This window comes from Budorcas taxicolor, chromosome 1 (genome assembly GCF_023091745.1).
Source record: "Budorcas taxicolor isolate Tak-1 chromosome 1, Takin1.1, whole genome shotgun sequence".
Taxonomy (NCBI): domain Eukaryota; kingdom Metazoa; phylum Chordata; class Mammalia; order Artiodactyla; family Bovidae; genus Budorcas; species Budorcas taxicolor.
The window spans coordinates 26,573,511-26,591,089 of NC_068910.1; the positions used below are offsets into that span (position 1 = coordinate 26,573,511).

At 40.8% G+C, this 17,579-nt stretch overlaps 1 protein-coding gene across 1 annotated transcript in view; it reads right to left on the bottom strand.

Annotated features, from left to right (window-relative positions):
• Window positions 1–17,579, bottom strand: part of SUCLG2 (succinate-CoA ligase GDP-forming subunit beta) — a 290,163-nt gene that overhangs the window by 220,312 nt on the left and 52,272 nt on the right. The gene's annotated exons all lie outside the window — the stretch shown is intronic.

Here is a 17,579-nt window from a genome sequence, read left to right on the forward strand (position 1 = left end):
AATTTTGCCTTTTGTCTTTTTGTCCCCTGATACAGATAATTTTCATTTCCAGAAACTGACTTGCTCTAAAAAAAGTAAAACTCCTTCAGATCTAAAATAAGCATAACATAATTTATACACACTTGTAAAAAATTCACATTTCAACATGATCAAGCTTCAAGCTGTCTCTTTGTTCCATCCTTATAAATACTGGTAATGATGTTATTAAAACTGAAGTTGCCTGCACTACTTCTTTAGAAACAGAAAATGCTAAGATAAAAATAAACTACTAGACATAATGCTCACATTTACTGTATATAATTTGTTAATTATATATAATTTGTTAATCTTACTTCTGAATTTTTAAATCTTGATGAAACATTAGTAATTTGAAAAACACAATTCAAAAATTAATGTACTGGTTGACTTAGCAGTGTTAACAGCACCTCATGTAACATGACAAAAAAAAAAAATTCAAGCTTAAGGCATTTAGTAAAAGTCCCCTAAAGAAAGAAATGATTGAACATTAGTAATGTGCCATATTCTGGGACCACTTTTAAAAGGCAAATTAGGGAAGGATCAATACATTAAGTCTAAGTTGACATACCAATTTAAAGCCACTAACAAAAGAAGAAAAGAAATACTGTTGGAAAAAAACGTTTGAGAGAGACTAAAAACAGCCATAGTGTGGTTGTGGTCAATTTCTTTTCATCAGAACATTAGCTGTATTAATTTTAGATATGTTAATGCAATCTGCTGCAAACTAATTGCAATTGATCCGGAGACCAGCTTCATAGACATATAATACATATTGACGGTTTCTGCACTGACTCAAAATGAAAAGCTGTTTAGAGTCTGTGGCTCTTAAATTGAAAACCAACACAGTGAACATAGTTCTGAAGCCACTGCTGATGTTCAAGCCATCACTTCACAAAGTGATCATCTTACAGAATGACCTGTATCTGTCAGCTCTAAACTAGGGCCCCTGTCTTGCTCTAAAACTTCATTAACTCAACTTCATTTGTTAAGAATCTGTGATATGTCTGAGACAAACAAGTTGAGTCTACTTTAGCATTTTCATGAGAAGAAAAAAGAAGAGAAACACTTTCTAAGTAGAAGGATGTTGTAAAGAACGCTGGAAATGTAATCAACTGCTAAATAATAACAATAATAATAATAAAGGTTCCACCTATTATTGACTGAGCATGTTCTATGGTTTAGGCATTATAAGTATTCATATTATCTAACAGCCAAAAAATCATGAAAAGTCAAGTATTATTATCTATCTCTGTACTTACCATTAATGCTAACTAACAAATATTCCAAACTGTCCTCCTACCAGGCACTTCCTTGCCTTAGCTGAAGTTAGGTGAGGCCATGCAACTAGTTCCAGGTAATAACGCATGAGTACATATGGTACATGACACACCAGGTCCAGCGTCTGATTGTCAATCTGCTACCCACCCAGGCTCTCTCTCATGACCTGGAGATTGTCAGTATTCAAGATGGCAGCTGATCTATGAGCTAGGGGTTAGAGAAAGGACTGACCACCCCCAGGTGGATCACAATGAATGTGCAATGAAAAATAAACCTTTGTGGACTTTTAGCCATTGACATTTAGCTATTTGCTGTTGCTGAAGAACTTAGCCCATCTATAGCACCGAACCTGTCCTAATAAAAACCACCTTCAGTTCAGTTCAGTTCAGCTGCTCAGTCGTGTCCAACTCTTTGCGACCCCATGAATTGCAGCATGCCAGGCCTCCCTGTCCATCACCATCTCCTGGAGTTCACTCAGACTCATGTCCATCGAGTCCGTGATGCCATACAGCCATCTCATCCTCAGTCGTCCCCTTCTCCTCCTGCCCCAATGCCTCCCAGCATCAGAGTCTTTTCCAATGAGTCAACTCTATCTTACCAGTTAGGAAACCCAGGCTGCAGGGTTGACCACTGCCCCAGTATGACAGATGTCTATAACACAGCAAAGCTTCTCTGATCAATGGTACTGCCCTGTGACTATATTCTGGCCCCACATTCCCAGAAGCCTCTTGGTAATAAAGACTGAGATTGATATAAGCAGGATCATATTCCTGTCTTCAAAAGGCCAACAATCTACCAGAAATAAGATCCTCATGAAATGCTGGTACAGTGCATGTAAGGAAAAATGTAGCTGCTCCAGGTTTTGGCAGTAAGGGAAGAGAAGGTATGAGTGGATGCTGACCTAAGACTCTAAAATGGTGTAAGTAGTTTGTTTTGTCTCCTCAGAGGAATGACCTATTAAAACCCTATACTATTATCTTCACTGAAGAAGTTAAGAATCTCCGAAGGAATCTATGAACTCTGGAATGTAACGGAAGAGAGTTTAAAGATCATGTGACCCCGTGCCTTTTAGTTGTTTCTGCGTGCTTGCCTTCAAATTTGCCTGTTTGCCTTCAAATCACTTCCTGTGCTCTTTGCAACTGTGTCTGTGTGCGCACTCAGTCGTGTCCAACTCTGAAACCCCATGGCCTGCAGCCCAATAGCCTCCTTTGTCCATGGAATTTAAAAGGCAAGAATGCTAGACTGGGTTGCCATTTCTTTCTCCAGTGGATCTTTCCAACTGAGGGATCGAACCTGTGTCTCCTGCATTGGCAAGTGGATTCCTCACTGTTGAGCCACTAGAGAAGCCTTACTGAGGTCCAGCCTCCTCATTTTGTATTCAAAAACTTGAGACCTAAAGATAGGAAGTAATGTGCCCAGAGACCCTACTGTGAAAGGGACTAATTTCAGTGTTCTTTCCTTCTTTCATACAGATTTTGGCAAAGTGACCACATCAGGGACAGCATCATATTCTCAAAACAGCTGAAGTGGGTGGGCACCTGGGTTTGGTTTCCTTCCGGATTTCTGTTGCTCCCTTCCCTTCTGCATTTCTTTGACAAAGCAAGCATTTCTAAGCTTGGAGGGGAAGAGGAAAATACAACTTAAAAGAAAAGCACCACATAAAGATTTAAGGGCCTATGGGAATAAGGGAGTAGAGGCAGAAGAAAAAGAATGAAAAATGAGGGAAAGGACAAAGAGAATCAAGAGATAAAAAGCCAATGACTAAGCAGGCAAAAATTCATGAGAAAACTCAAAGCACAAAATTAGACAGCTACACAGAAGAAAAAAAAAAATGACACGACCAAGAAAGCATCTTTCCCCATGGTTTTAAAATTAGAAGTGTAGAGACTACTGAAATAACACCAAGGGAGGAAAAAAACACAATAAAGGGGGTATAGAAAGAAATGTTACTGAGCTGGGCGCCCCCATCCCCAAAGAGAGAACACACGAGCCACATCTGCCCATGGGCTCTCCACACGCCCTGTCTTTCTTCAGCCTGACCGTCCATGGTCCTGCTTCACTCAGGAAGGCAGCACAACAGAGACCGAGAAAGAGCAGAAAACTCACTACTAACCACGAAAATACAACCTACAACAAAAAGGAGAAGCCGTTTTGCCAAAAGTAACAAAGATGACATTTGATGGGGCAAAACAATGAAGGTCTGATAATGTCATTGGTGATCAAACACCAGAGTGACCAACTCCAAAAACAATGTTGACAGCACCGATGGCAGTAACCAAAACACCCACATTCTCTGAACTGGGACGTCTACTTCTTGAGTGCTTAAACTAGCAGAATACTCACATGTGTACCTGAGATACATACAAGGCTCTTCTGTGTAGTGGTGTACATGATAAAGAGTTTAGTTAAAAGTGATCTAAATGCTCATCAAATAGGAGACTAGTTGATTAAACCACAATATATTCAAGCTATACGAAGCACTGAAAGCTCCTGTGGCAACACACTACCACTGGTATCCATGTGCTCCCTCCATTCTCAATTCTCTTGTACCTACTGTGCCAAAACTCTGCAGCAACCATGTGCAACCCCTCAGGGCCCTTTTCTGATGGCTACAAGGACTTGGTAGCCACATGTGGAGACAGCGGAGTCTGAGGGTTTGAAACAGCATGGATCACTGAGTTACTATGTGCAGGACCCCTGCCTAAGAGTCACACATTTGCATGAACAAGAAATAAACCTTTGATGTGTTGACCATCTAGATCTCGAGAATAACTTTCTCATTGACTAGTCTAGCCTCATAAGTATGGAGGCCTAACACTGACTGTTCTCCAACACACATTACTAGAAGAAAATGGCAAAGTAGAATAACATATATATTTCAAACACACGTGTCCACACACAAAGAAATATTCTGTATCTTTCAAGGATAAACATATGAATAAGTAGGTATGTAAGAAAAGGGCCAGAAAAAGTTCACCAAACTTGAAATGCCAGTGAATCTGAGAGGGGCAGACCAGGAACATGGTGATCAAAGAAAGACTTAACCTAACTTAAATTTAAAACAGACAAAAAATTCATTATTTGTGGAATGAAAATCAATTTACTCAAAAACACTGAGAGGAAGTCATTAAACCTAGGCTTTAACCCAAATGTATAACCTCACTTGCCTAGACAATGAAGGGTTTGCTTGCTTACTTAAATGTAGCAGGGTTTCTTCAAGTGAGGTGTGAAACTGGGGTAGGAAAGCAAAGGCTTGCTTTCTCTGTGACACAGAACTACCACCTCTAACACATACGCTTGCTATTAGGCAGCAAGAGGCTCTTAAACCTCATTTTGAGCTCTCAAAAGCATTGACAAGAGTGGAATACAAACAAGGAATTAACTATAAAATCGAAAGAAAATACATTTCCCTCTCATTACAGGCAAGGAAGGCAGATGCTCGGTGGCCTATGGCAGGCCAAGAGTTGGTATCGTTTGCTATATTTTCGTTTTTGCCAATGTTATTCTGTATGCAAATTAGGACCCATAAATCTACCTTAGTCACGTTACCTAGGAAATACTAGACTTCAAATAAACGTGTTGGTGCAATGAAAAGACAGATATAACTTGATGTGTCTCAGTAAGAGTACCATAAAGAAAAAGGTCTGCTTGCTTAAAACAGACTCTGATGAAGTAGCAACTTCACTGATGCCCTGGAAAAGAGATTAAGTGGAACCTGTTTATAACATAATATAATCATAACATAATCATAACAATAATAATAATAGCACTTTTCTATTTAGCCCTTTATGTGATAATGCCAGCAGGTCAACTCCTGCTTCACAAAGAAAACATGCTAAAGAAACAGATAAAGAAGAGCAGCATCATGATTTGAAGCCTAAGCCTATGGAAAGGAAAGAATAAGGTCAGAAGAAAGAGCAGGAAAGTGAGTACCAAGACACTGTTATATTTACTATGTGTTCAAGCTAAAGTGTGGGGCCTTCGTGTGGGTAACCTTTGAAAATATAGCATCCTTTCTGTCCAGAACTGGCCACGTGCCATTCACATTATTCCCATTTTGCACACTGTAAGGAAGTTAATTAAGCAATTAACGAGTCCCCTGTGCCTGAGTCCCTAAACTCTAACAGAGGTACAGAGGAAAGCTACCCTCTATGGATGAGAGAAATGGCAGCTGAAATGAGGTTCCTCATTTACAAGGGAGAAAACGAACAGGCCGACCCTTATAGGTTGCTGTAGGGAACTTTAGTACTTTGGCCACCTCACGTGAAGAGTTGACTCATTAGAAAAGACTCTGATGTTGGGAGGGATTGGGGTCAGGATGAGAAGGGGATGAGATGGCTGGATGGCATCACCAACTCGATGGACGTGAGTCTGAGTGAACTCCGAGAGATGGTGATGGACAGGGAGGCCTGGTGTGCTGCGATTCATGGGGTCGCAGAGTCAGACATGACTGAGCGACTGAACTGAACTGAACTGAAGAACTAAATACAAATCAATTAGAACAATGCCCAGTGTATCATAAGCACCAAAAAGAGGTTAGCTACTATTATTTAATGTAGAAAAACAAATCAGGAGAAAAGGGTGACAAGGAGACATTGAGGAATCATTAGAATAAAAACAGTAGGTGACCATATAAACAATAAAGATGGGGAACATATGTGTCTGAAGCAGGGTCCTGGAGTAACAACACCCCATTGTGTGTGTGGGGACAGTGGGCAGGGCGTGGATTGCTTCTGGGGGGAGGAGGAGATTACCAGTTAGAGGGGAATGGACATCAGGTGGGCTCTTTAGTTACCACGGAAACCAGAGAGGGGCATGCTCCTTACTACCCCTTTGATAAGAACAATCAATAGCTGGGACATGGGGCAAGTTCATAGAAAGGTCAGTCAAGTGAGTAGGGTGTAGGTGAAGCAGGCACTGGTCGGACAGGGGATGGACAGAAAGCAAGAGAACAGCCATCTTGAGTGGCCTGCCCATAAAGTGATCAAGAGAAGTAATACTTGAACTCTTCTTTACAATAAACTATTAGATGAGGATCAGACTGGGAGCCTGAGGCTTTTCACGCCTCACTTGCAATACGTCTCTGATAGTACATCTTCTCTAAGGTCCACAGTAAAGGGGGCAGCAACTGTTACAAAAATAAAATAATCTGTCCTACCAGGGAAGAACTGAAAGCTGCCCTTTCCGACTCTCCAGACACTGGATCACAGCTGGTTGCTATTTTAGATTTAATTCTTCTGTGAGTACCTCGACAAAGTATTATATTTTAAGACTACAACAAATACTAGCTGGCCATTGTTAAGTGCCACGAAGCTGCAGAAACTGTATTAGATACTAGAAAAGTACTATGTCAATTAATTTTCACAATCACTCTACAAGGAAACAAACTAGCAGAAGCCCATTTTACACATAAGCAAGTGAAGGCTCAGGAAAGCTAAGTGGTTACAGGCAAAGCCGCATTCTAGTCCAGGATTGTGTGTGTCAGACTCGAGAGTCTGTGCTCTTTAGTAAGGCAGAATCCTGAATGGCCTCCTAGCCCACAAAAGTGGGTCCTGGGCAGTGAAATAAACTGGGACAAGAGGAGAAGCGGGAGGTTCTGTTTTGTGGATTTCATTGTAGAACAGCACTGAGCTGAAAGGAGGTTCAAGGGAAAAATGAGAAGCTCAAAATAAGAGAGAGGTTCCTGAATGGATTTCACTAAGTCAAAAGAATTAAGATGCTCAAAGATACTGCTTCATTCTTTTTATCCTAGGTTCAGCAGAAAAGCAGCACTTTTTTTAAGGAGCAAAGAAATGTAAAACTCTTTGTAGTAAGGACAGATGCCCAAAGGGGGCTTCACTCCGTAACTCCACACTGGTGCTCTGCCAGCAGCAAGAAAGGGAGAGAAAAAATACAACCTCCAAAAATATTAGCATATTAACATAACAGCAGAAACAAATGTATAAAAGGCTCTAAATATCCTGAGAAACAGTATTTCAAAATGCCTGCCTGTTCCCTGGTGAAGAGTATGCCAGCTTGATCATGTTTTGAAGGAAAATCACCTTAAGTTTACACTGTGAACAGAAGTGGGCAAGATTTATTTATATAGAGAAAGAAAACAAATTAGGTAGCATAAACATATGCTTGCATTTTAACTCCTACCAAAGAATTAGGCAGAAGCTATACCTTGTTCATTCACTCAACAATTTTCCAGTGGACTTTAAAATGTGGCAGTAACTATGCTTGGCAACCAAGATCAACAGTACAGGCATGTTTTTTGCCATCACAGAGTTTGCATCCTAAGAGAGGAAGCAAGGAAGAAAGACGTGAGCACATAAATGAAGAGTATAATTACAAAGAAGCTTATGAAGGAAATAAAATACGCACAATAAATGATGGAGGCCAATTGCAGATTGAGCAGTCACCTCTGAGGAAATGTCATCCATGCAAAAACCTACAGTCAGAAACCAGGGAGACATGTGAAGTAACTATGAGAATTCAAGCAGACTGTTCTGACGCAGGAAAGGCTCAGTATGACCAGAACAAGGGGGAATCCTGAAAGGGATAAGGATGGAAAGGTGAGCAGGGACCAGGCCATGCAGGGGCTTTTAAGCTACAGAGTGGAGTTGAGATTATTTTCACTCACAGGGAGGATGAGAAGATCAAATTCACATTTCAGAAAAATCACTGTGTCTTCTGTTTAACAGAACGAAACCAATTATAAGGGAGCAATATTAAACGAGAATAGAGCCTGCAACTTTTTCTGTAAATAGCCAAATAGTAAATACTATAGGCTTTGAGGCTAGATAGTCTCAGTTGCAACTATTTACCTCTGCTTTTGTAGCACAAGCAGGCTTAGATAATACATAAATAAATGGGCAGGATGTGTTCCAATAAATCTTTATTTACAAAAACGATGTGGCTAGCAGGCCACAGTTTGTAGAATCCTCAACTAGACCACAGAGAAGGTGGTGGAGATGGAAACAGAAATGGAGGCAGAATTTGGTAATTAAGCAAAGCTTCCTCATGGATTAGATGTGGGGAATAAAGTAAAAAGAAATCTAGTATTAGACACACACATGCACCCAAAACACACACTCTTTACAAGGTTCGTTCATTAAGCCTGGTGAGTTTTATGTACCTGCTACTCATAAAAAAGCATTTCTTTAGAAACAATCTTAACTTTGGACTTTTTTGCCCAAACTGGCCTTTGCATTACACTTAATTATTGACACTTCTGTACATCATTTCACAACATCAGAGCTGCTGGGTCTTTGATCTTATAACCTTCTTCCATTATTTAATATAGATCCCAGTGGGCAACAGGCAAACGGCCCTCCTATAGCACTCTCCTGCTACAGTGGCCCATATGCAGCTTCTCTCCAAGGAGAAAACAGAAGCCCTCCCTTGATTAAAGAGAGAGCAAGCAGAAATAGTAAAAAAAAAAAAAAAAAAAAGAAGAAGAAGAAGAAATAAAATCTAAAGATTAATAAAATGTAGCATATCCAATGGAATTTCTTAAAATGTTTCGAATGAATAAGCCAGCTCTTGAAATAGATCAACACAAACAAATTTTCAAAGCAAAATAGAGAGAGGGAAAAGAAAGCAAGTGACAGACAAGGGGACACATAAGAGTATGCATACTTAAAGAGGAAAAACAATAATATTAAACAATCTTATGGAGATAAAGGGGTTCAGAGCATGCTACCCCCAAAATATGCCATTCAGGCATAAGGATTATTCTAAGCTAAAAGTAAACAAAAAGAAACAGACACAAGAAAAACTCTCTGCTCCCAACTACCTCTCTGTCTTCCTGTCCCTGACACACACGTGTACAACAAGGACGGACAGGATGATCCTTCTTTCAATTTTATTTTACATGAAGTATAGCCAACTAACAATGCTGTGATAGTTTCAGGGCGACAGCAAAGGGATTCAGTCTTCCATATACTTGTATCCATTCTCCCCCAAACTCCTTTCCCAAGGGTAGAATGATTCTTAATCAGGGAAGATAAATCTAGACTCACCACAGAAACAGCACCAGAGGGATCAACTCAAGGAACCTACTAACTAGTCCTTACCTCCCATCAGTATCCCCCATCTATTTAAACTTCCACAATTTGCTCCCCCTAGAAGTCCTTTTCCTTCATCCTATCACTCCCCTACAAATTGATTGTTCTGTTAAGATGCTATAAAAGCCTGAATTCTGATCATCTCTTTAAGTTACTCATCACTAAGTGCTGCCATGTGTGTGCACACTGCACCTGTTAATAAACTTTGTTTTTCTCTTTTTTTTTCTCAGCCTAATTTGAAGGAACCCAGACAATGAACCGAAGATGGGTAGAGGAAAAGTTTTTCCTTCTGCAACAAGGTGAGTTAACATATCACAATAGTTTAAAAAATGGCATACCAAGTTTAGAACAGTGACTAAGTTAGACAGTCAGAGAGAGACATGAGTTTGGAGAAGGGGCACCAAGAGACCTCAAGAGAATCAAGTACACTTTATGACCTTTATTTAAACATTGTGTGCATATGTGCTTAATCGTGTCCAATTCTTTGCGACACCATGAACTGTAGCCTGCCAAGTTCCTCTGTACACAGAAATTTTCCTGGCAAGAATACTGGAGTGGGTTGCCACTTCCTTCTCCAGGGGATCTTCCTGACCCAGGGATCAAACCTGAGTCTCCTGCCTTGGCAGCCAGATTCTTTACCACAGTGCCACCTGCGAAGCCTATTTAAACATTATCTGAGCAAATATAAAAAGAAAGCAGCATTTGAAACTTCTTCATATTGGACATACATATGACTTGATAGTAATCTCATCATTGCTGCTGCTGCTGCTAAGTCGCTTCAGTCGAGTCCGACTCTGTGCGACCCCATAAACGGCAGTCCACCAGGCTCCCCCATCCCTGGGATTCTCCCGGCAAGAACACTGGAGTGGGTTGTCATTTCCTTCTCCAAAGTATGAAAGTGACAAGTGAAAGTGAAGTCGTTCAGTCGTGTCCAACTCTTCGCAACCCCATGGACTGCAGCCTACCAGGCTCCTCCGTCCATGGGATTTTCCAGGCAAGAGTACTGGAGTCGGGTGCCACTGCCTTCTCCCAATCTCATCATTACCCATTTTTAACACAAAAAGAAAGCAGCATTTGAAGCTTCTTCATATTGGACACACATATGACTTGACAGTAATCTCATCATTACCCATTTTTTAAATACAGTTATGTACTTAACACAATAAATTTAATAACTATGCCTAATTCCATGAGTTAAGATGGATTTATTAATCAATAAAATACAAAAGAACAAGCCAGAAATAATCTTCATCAGAAGTAAAAAGTCAGATCTAAAAGAAATCTGGGATCATGCTGTGCCAATAGCTCACACTATACCTGAGTAACTGAGCTCTGGAGGACTTCTACCCCTGCTGCCAAGCTGTCACAGCCTTATCAAGCCAGCATGAAGCATCCACCCACGTGCTCAGGCCCTTCCAGCACACCAGCACTACAGCTGTGCAGAACAGGTGAGCTCAGGGAAGCAGGGGAGGATATAGCTTTTCATCCATGAACTGTCTCAGGGCTGTGCCAGGTGGCTTGCTTTTATGTCAGGTTCACATTCATAAAACTTGTCTTTCTGCTCATTTCTAGCATGAGTGAGTAACTCTAGAAGTAATTTCCTGAAAATCAGGTCTCTGTTTCACCTCATAAAAAGTGTGTGTGTTTGTGTGTGTGTGAGAGAGAGAGAGATACTTCACTCATGCAAGTGAGTCTCTGTGGTAGTCTCTGTGGCTTTGGGGTTCCAAGAATAGTCTTCATGCAAAGTGCTCCCTGGAAAACAAATTCAGAACAGTGGAATAACACAACAGCCAGTGCTCAGCCTTGTATTCTGGGGCCATTAATTGCTCAGCTAATCCCAGCCAATCATTTTATACATTTACACATGCCACCAGAGGAGATTACATGTAATACTAAGAAAAGAGAAAATGCTAAGATACTTTTCTTCAGCAACCTTGCCCAAGGGTGTGAGAAGCCTGTTTACAAGAACTCCACCTCAAATGAGCTTGTGACCCTGAGTAAGTAAAGCAGAGATATTAGTGAAGCAGAACACCAAATCTTCCAGGATTGCTGGGAGGATATAAACACAGGAGGTCTGTGAAGGTGTTTTGTTACATGTATTCAGCATGGCCATTACCATGAGTCGCATGTATCAACTCAGATTCAGCTCCCCAATAGAGCCCTGCCACCTTCCCCACTCCATTCCCTTCATTGCCCAATTTGTCAGCTCTCCTTAAATTATTCCCTGAAGTCCCTTCCAATAAATTCAGTTGAAAGCTTGCAAGGGGCCAACTTTATTTCAATCAACACACCTGTGCTCCTTCTAACAATCTAATAGCACTTAATAGTTTAGGATACATTTGAGTTCAATGGGATTTACGTGATAGAAATAAACTTCTCATGGCTTCCTTATAGCAGCAACTTTGAGTGACCTAGCTAACTCAATCTCACAGGTTCACCTGTCACCCTGGCACACTGAAGAAATGACTCGGAGTGTAGTAAATGATCAACCTTTACTTCGGAAATTCCTGAGATCGTCTGACATTTTGAAGGTTTGCTGTACAGAATGATAATTGGTGTCTGCAAGGTTCCAAGTGCATTATTTGTGTGCAGAAGGAGACTTCATTCTTGTTGATGAATGAAATACTACTACTCTGGGAGTGAGATCTTAGAATTGTCTATTAAGAAAGTTATCAACACATACAGTATCCCTTTCTTCATGTTTCCACTGGCAGAATTCCCACTTATAGGAGAAACTACAGTCTGAAGTGTTAAATCTGATTGCCCAATATCCCATATAAATGGCCTCCTTAGAAAAATTGACACCAGACCTTTTGATTCGTATTAGTCATCTCTTCTCTTGCAATAATCTGAGTTCCTTTAGTCAGAGTTGGAAAGGCAGAGATTGCTAAATTTTACATATATCTGTATAAATAACCCACAGAAGTGAATCTTCAAGGCAAGCTTTCAGAAAATTAGATAACATGAAAATGAAACTTCAAAATAATTCCTGAAAAGACAATTTATTCCATAGCATAGGATACACGACATTCACTTTGTTCCAGGAAACTTTTGAAAGAAATACTGTCATTCATTTGAAAAGTATGTCATGATGATAGAAAAACCTGAAAAGCACACACAGACGAAAGGACTTGCAAAATAGACAACATGACACAATATCTGAGCAGCAAAGAAAATAATATTCTAATCATTCTATATCCTCTTAAAATTGAGGGATTCAAAAGAACCTAAGAAATCTCAAGCAAGTTTAATCCAAATTATTTTTCTTTCAAGAACCTAGAGTGAAATGTTGTACAATATTACGACAAGTAAACATCAGGTCCAAACTAAAAGTTAACAGAGAAGATGAGAAATAGAACTACAAAATATGATGTACTGGTTGGTAATGCTGTGATGAAGGGTTCAGGAGCTGACAGTGAGAAATGGGCTTAAAAGGGTGAAGCTGAAGATCTGGTGGTCCATCTTTGCCCTACTGTTCATTGGTAGATGACTTTATACCTTCTTAAGTTAAATAAAATTATCAACCATTACAAACTTACAAGGCTGTAGAAAAAAAGAAAAAAATGAACAACGTCTATGACATCCCTTTTCAATCTGATCTGGGATCAAGAAACAACACAGAAAGGCAAGAAACGAGAAGATGGTGCTCCATTACTTTCCATGTGGCCAGATTCAGCCAGCATCCAATGGCTATCCCAGGATAAATAGCCTAAATAATTCGCCCCTGGGACTTCCCTAGTGGTCCAGTGGCTAAGACGTCGAGTTCCCAATGCAGAAGGCCCAGGTTCAATCCTTGGTCTCGAGAGTAGATCCTATATACTACAACTAAATCCCAGTACATCCCAATAAATAAATATCAAAAAAGGATAATAATAACTCCTTTCCCTTGTTGGTTGTCAAGCTCTTTTCTGGAGGACCTCCTCCTTTGTCTCTAGTGGAGGACATTCCCCTCAGATCTGGATATCTGTGATTTCCACAGATCTTGGCACATTTGAGGCACCCAACCTTCCCAAGGCAGAGGAAACATCCAAAGGAAATACTGCCAAAATGATGGCCGGAGAAGTGACCTGCCACCTTGAGACAAAGTCCCCTCACAAAAGCAATCAGACTAGTAAGCATTACCTACTCTACAAGGCTAGAACAAAAGCTAAACAGAGTAGGGACGCAGAAAGGAAGAACACAAGACTGGGCCAAAATGTCTAAAGAAAACAGTCAAAGCAGCACTGGAGAAAATAATAGTGAAGGCAGCACACTTCATAGACCAGAAGTTGAGAAAAATCCCTGAAGAATGTCAGGCAAATAGGAACTAGACTGAAAGAATCCCACATCTAAAACAACTAGGAAACGAATTGTACCAGAAGTGGAAGTAATGGATTATACTTTGAACTTGAAGGCTAGTACACAGGGAGCACAGGAGGGGCCAAGGCAACCACTCAGTTCAGTTCAGCTCACTTGCTCAGTTGTGTCCCATTCTTTGCAACCAGATGAATCGCAGCACGCCAGGCCTCCCTGTCCATCACCATCTCCCGGAGTTCACTCAGACTCACGTCCAACGAGTCCGTGATGCCATCCAGCCATCTCATCCTCAGTCGTCCCCTTCTCCTCCTGCCCCCAGTCCCTCCCAGCATCAGTCTTTTCCAATGAGTCAACCCTTCGCATGAGGTGGCCAAAGTACTGGACTTTCAGCTTTAGCATCAGTCCTTCCAAAGAAATCCAAGGGCTGATCTCCTTCAGAATGGACTGGTTGGATCTCCTTGCAGTCCAAGGGACTCTCAAGAGTCTTCTCCAACACCACAGTTCAAAAGCATCAGTTCTTCCGTGCTCAGCCTTCTTCACAGTCCAACTCTAACATCAATATATGACCACTGGAAAAACCATAGCCTTGACTAGACGGACCTTAGTCAGCAAAGTAATGTCTCTGCTTTTGAATATGCTATCTAGGTTGGTCATAACGTTCCTTCCAAGGAGTAAGCGTCTTTTAATTTCATGGCTGCAGTCACCATCTGCAGTGATTTTGGAGCCCAAAACATTAAAGTCTGACACTGTTTCCACGGTTTCCCCATCTATTTGCCATGAAGTGATGGGACAAGATGGCATGATCTTCGTTTTCTGAATGTTGAGCTTTAAGCCAACTTTTTCACTCTCCTCTTTCATCAAGAGATTTTTTAGTTCCTATTCACTTTCTCCCATAAGGGTGGTGTCATCTGCATATCTGAGGTTATTGATATTTCTCCTGGAAATCTTGACTCCAGCTTGTGCTTCTTCCAGTCCAGTGTTCTCATGATGTACTCTGCATAGAAGTTAAATAAGCAGGGTGACAGTATACAGCCTTGACATACTCCTGTTCCTATTTGGAACCAGTCTGTTGTTCCATGTCCAGTTCTAACTCTTGCTTCCTGACCTGCATACAGATTTCTCAAGAGGCAGGTCAGGTGGTCTGGTAGTCCCATCTCTTGCAGAATTTCCCACAGTTTATTGTGATCCACACAGTCAAAGGCTTTAGCATAGTCAATAAAGCAGAAATAGATGTTTTTCTGGAACTCTCTTGCTTTTTCCATGATCCAGCGGATGTTGGCAATTTGATCTCTGGTCCCTCTGCCTTTTCTAAAACCAGCTTGAACATCTGGAAGTTCACAGTTCACATATTGCTGAAGCCTGGCTTGGAGAATTTTGAGCATTACTTTACTAGGGTGTGAACTGAGTGCAATTGTGTGGAAGTTTGAGCATTCTTTCGCATTGGAATGAAAACTGACCTTTTCCAGTCCTGTGGCCACTGCTGAGTTTTCCAAATTTGCTGGCATATTGAGTGCAGCACTTTCACAGCATCATCTTTCAGGATTTGAAATAGCTCCAGTGGAATACCATCACCTCCACTAGCTTTGTTCGTAGTGATGCTTTCTAAGGCCCACTGGACTTCACATATCAGGATGTCTGGCTCTAGATGAGTGATCACACCATCGTGATTATCTGGGTCATGAAGATCTTTTTTGTACAGTTCCTGTGTATTCTTGCCACCTCTTCTTAATATCTTCTGCTTCTGTTAGGTCCATACCATTTCTGTCCTTTATCGAGCCCATCTTTCCATGAAATGTTCCCTTGGTATCTCTAATTTTCTTGAAGAGATCTCTAGTCTTTCCCATTCTGTTCTTTTCCTCTATTTCTTTGCACTGATAGTTGAGGAAGGCTTTCTTATCTCTTCTTGCTATTCTTTGGAACTCTGCATTCAGATGCTTATATCTTTCCTTTCTCCTTTGCTTTTCACCTCTCTTGTTTTCACAGCTGTTTGTAAGGCCTCCCCAGACAGCCATTTTGCTTTTTTGCATTTCTTTTTCACGGGGATGGTCTCGATCCCTGTCTCCTGTACAATGTCACAAACCACCATCCATAGTTCATCACGCACTCTGTCTATCAGATCTGGGCCCTTTAAATCTATTTCTCATTTCCACTGTATAATCATAAGCGATTTGATTTAGGTCATACCTGAATGGTCTAGTGGTTTTCCCTAGTTTATTCAATTTAAGTCTGAATTTGGTAATAAGGAGTTCATGATCTGAGCCAGTCAGCTCCTGGTATTGTTTTTGTTGACTGCATAGAGCTTCTCCATCTTTGGCTGCAAAGAATATAATCAATCTGATTTCAGTGTTCACCATCTGGTGATGTTCATATGTAGAGTCTTCTCTCGTGCTGTGGGAACAGGGTGTTTGCTATGACCACTGCGTTCTCTTGGCAAAACTCTGTTAGTCCTTGCCCTGCCTCATTCTGCATTCCAAGGCCAAATTTGCCTGTTACTCCAGGTGTTTCTTGACTTCCTAAGGACATATTTTTTGGGTGTTCATTCTAAAAGGTCTTGTAGGTCTTCATAGAACCGTTCAACTTCTTCAGCGTTACTGGTTGGGGCACAGACTTGGATTACTGTGATACTGAATGGTTTGCCTTGGAAATGAACAGAGATCATTCTGTCGTTTTTGAGAGTGCATCCAAGTACTGCATTTCGGACTCTTTTGTTGACCATGATGGCTCCTCCATTTCTTCTGAGGGATTCCTGCCCGCAGTAGTAGATATAATGGTCATCTGAGTTAAATTCACCCATTCCAGTCCACTTTCGTTCGCTGATTCCTAGAATGTCGAAGTTCACTCTTGCCATCTCTTGTTTGACCACTTCAATTTTCCTTGATTCATGGACCTGACAGTCCAGGTTCCTATGCAATACTGCTCTTTACAGCATCAGACCTCACTTCTATCACCAGTCACATCCACAGCTGGGTATTTTTATTTGCTTTGGCTCCATCCCTTCATTCTTTCTGGAGTTATTTCTCCACTGATCTCCAAAGCGTGTTGGGCACCTACTGACCTGGGGAGTTCCTCATTCAGTATCCTATCATTTTGCCTTTTCATAAGGCAACTATTAGGGTAACTTAACTGATGTCAGGTAGTACAAGATATGTGAGACAAAAAGTGGTGTTTTGGGGCACCTGGGCCCAAGGGCTGACACAGTGGCCCGGGTGGCCCCTGACACCTTGGGAAGAGACTGGTTGCTGGCACGTACCATGGGGATACATGCTCGTCCACTCCCCACAGCCACTGACAGCAGGGTGCTGTAAGAACAAAGTCAGGAATAAACAGTGGAAGCTCACCAACATCAGGAAAGAGAAACAAAGAAAATAACTAATATCTGAGAGAAAAAACTCATATAGAACAAAGCACAAAACAGTGCCTTAAAAAAATAATACATCAGACATGTCACAGAATAATGTAGCAATTAAAAAATTTATCTAAAGATCTTGAAATTTTTTATTGATCAGTGGAAAAAAAACAGGCAAGAAGAGATCCATTGAAAGTAAATATTTTCAGAAGATAAATTAGTGAACTAGAAACTGGAGGACAGAAGTTAATGGTCAAATATCTGCCAAATACACCATTTTACTTCATTACTTACATATTCTCAACACACATTATCTTACTAAAGGTTCTGAGAAGTCCAATCATTTAAAATTATGCGTATTTAGATATATTTCACAGTTTTCCCCAAACCAGTTTTCACTTGACATTTGCTTTAGATCCTATGGAACTAGTTACTCCCTTAGGAAATACCATAGATTGCAAAAAAATTCAAGTACACAACTAACCATAATATCCGATGGAAGGAAACAGGAGTTGTTTCACCTTTGTGTGAAAGTATATATTTGTTTTTTCAGGTATTTCCACTTATCTTATTGTTCTGCACAACCTCTT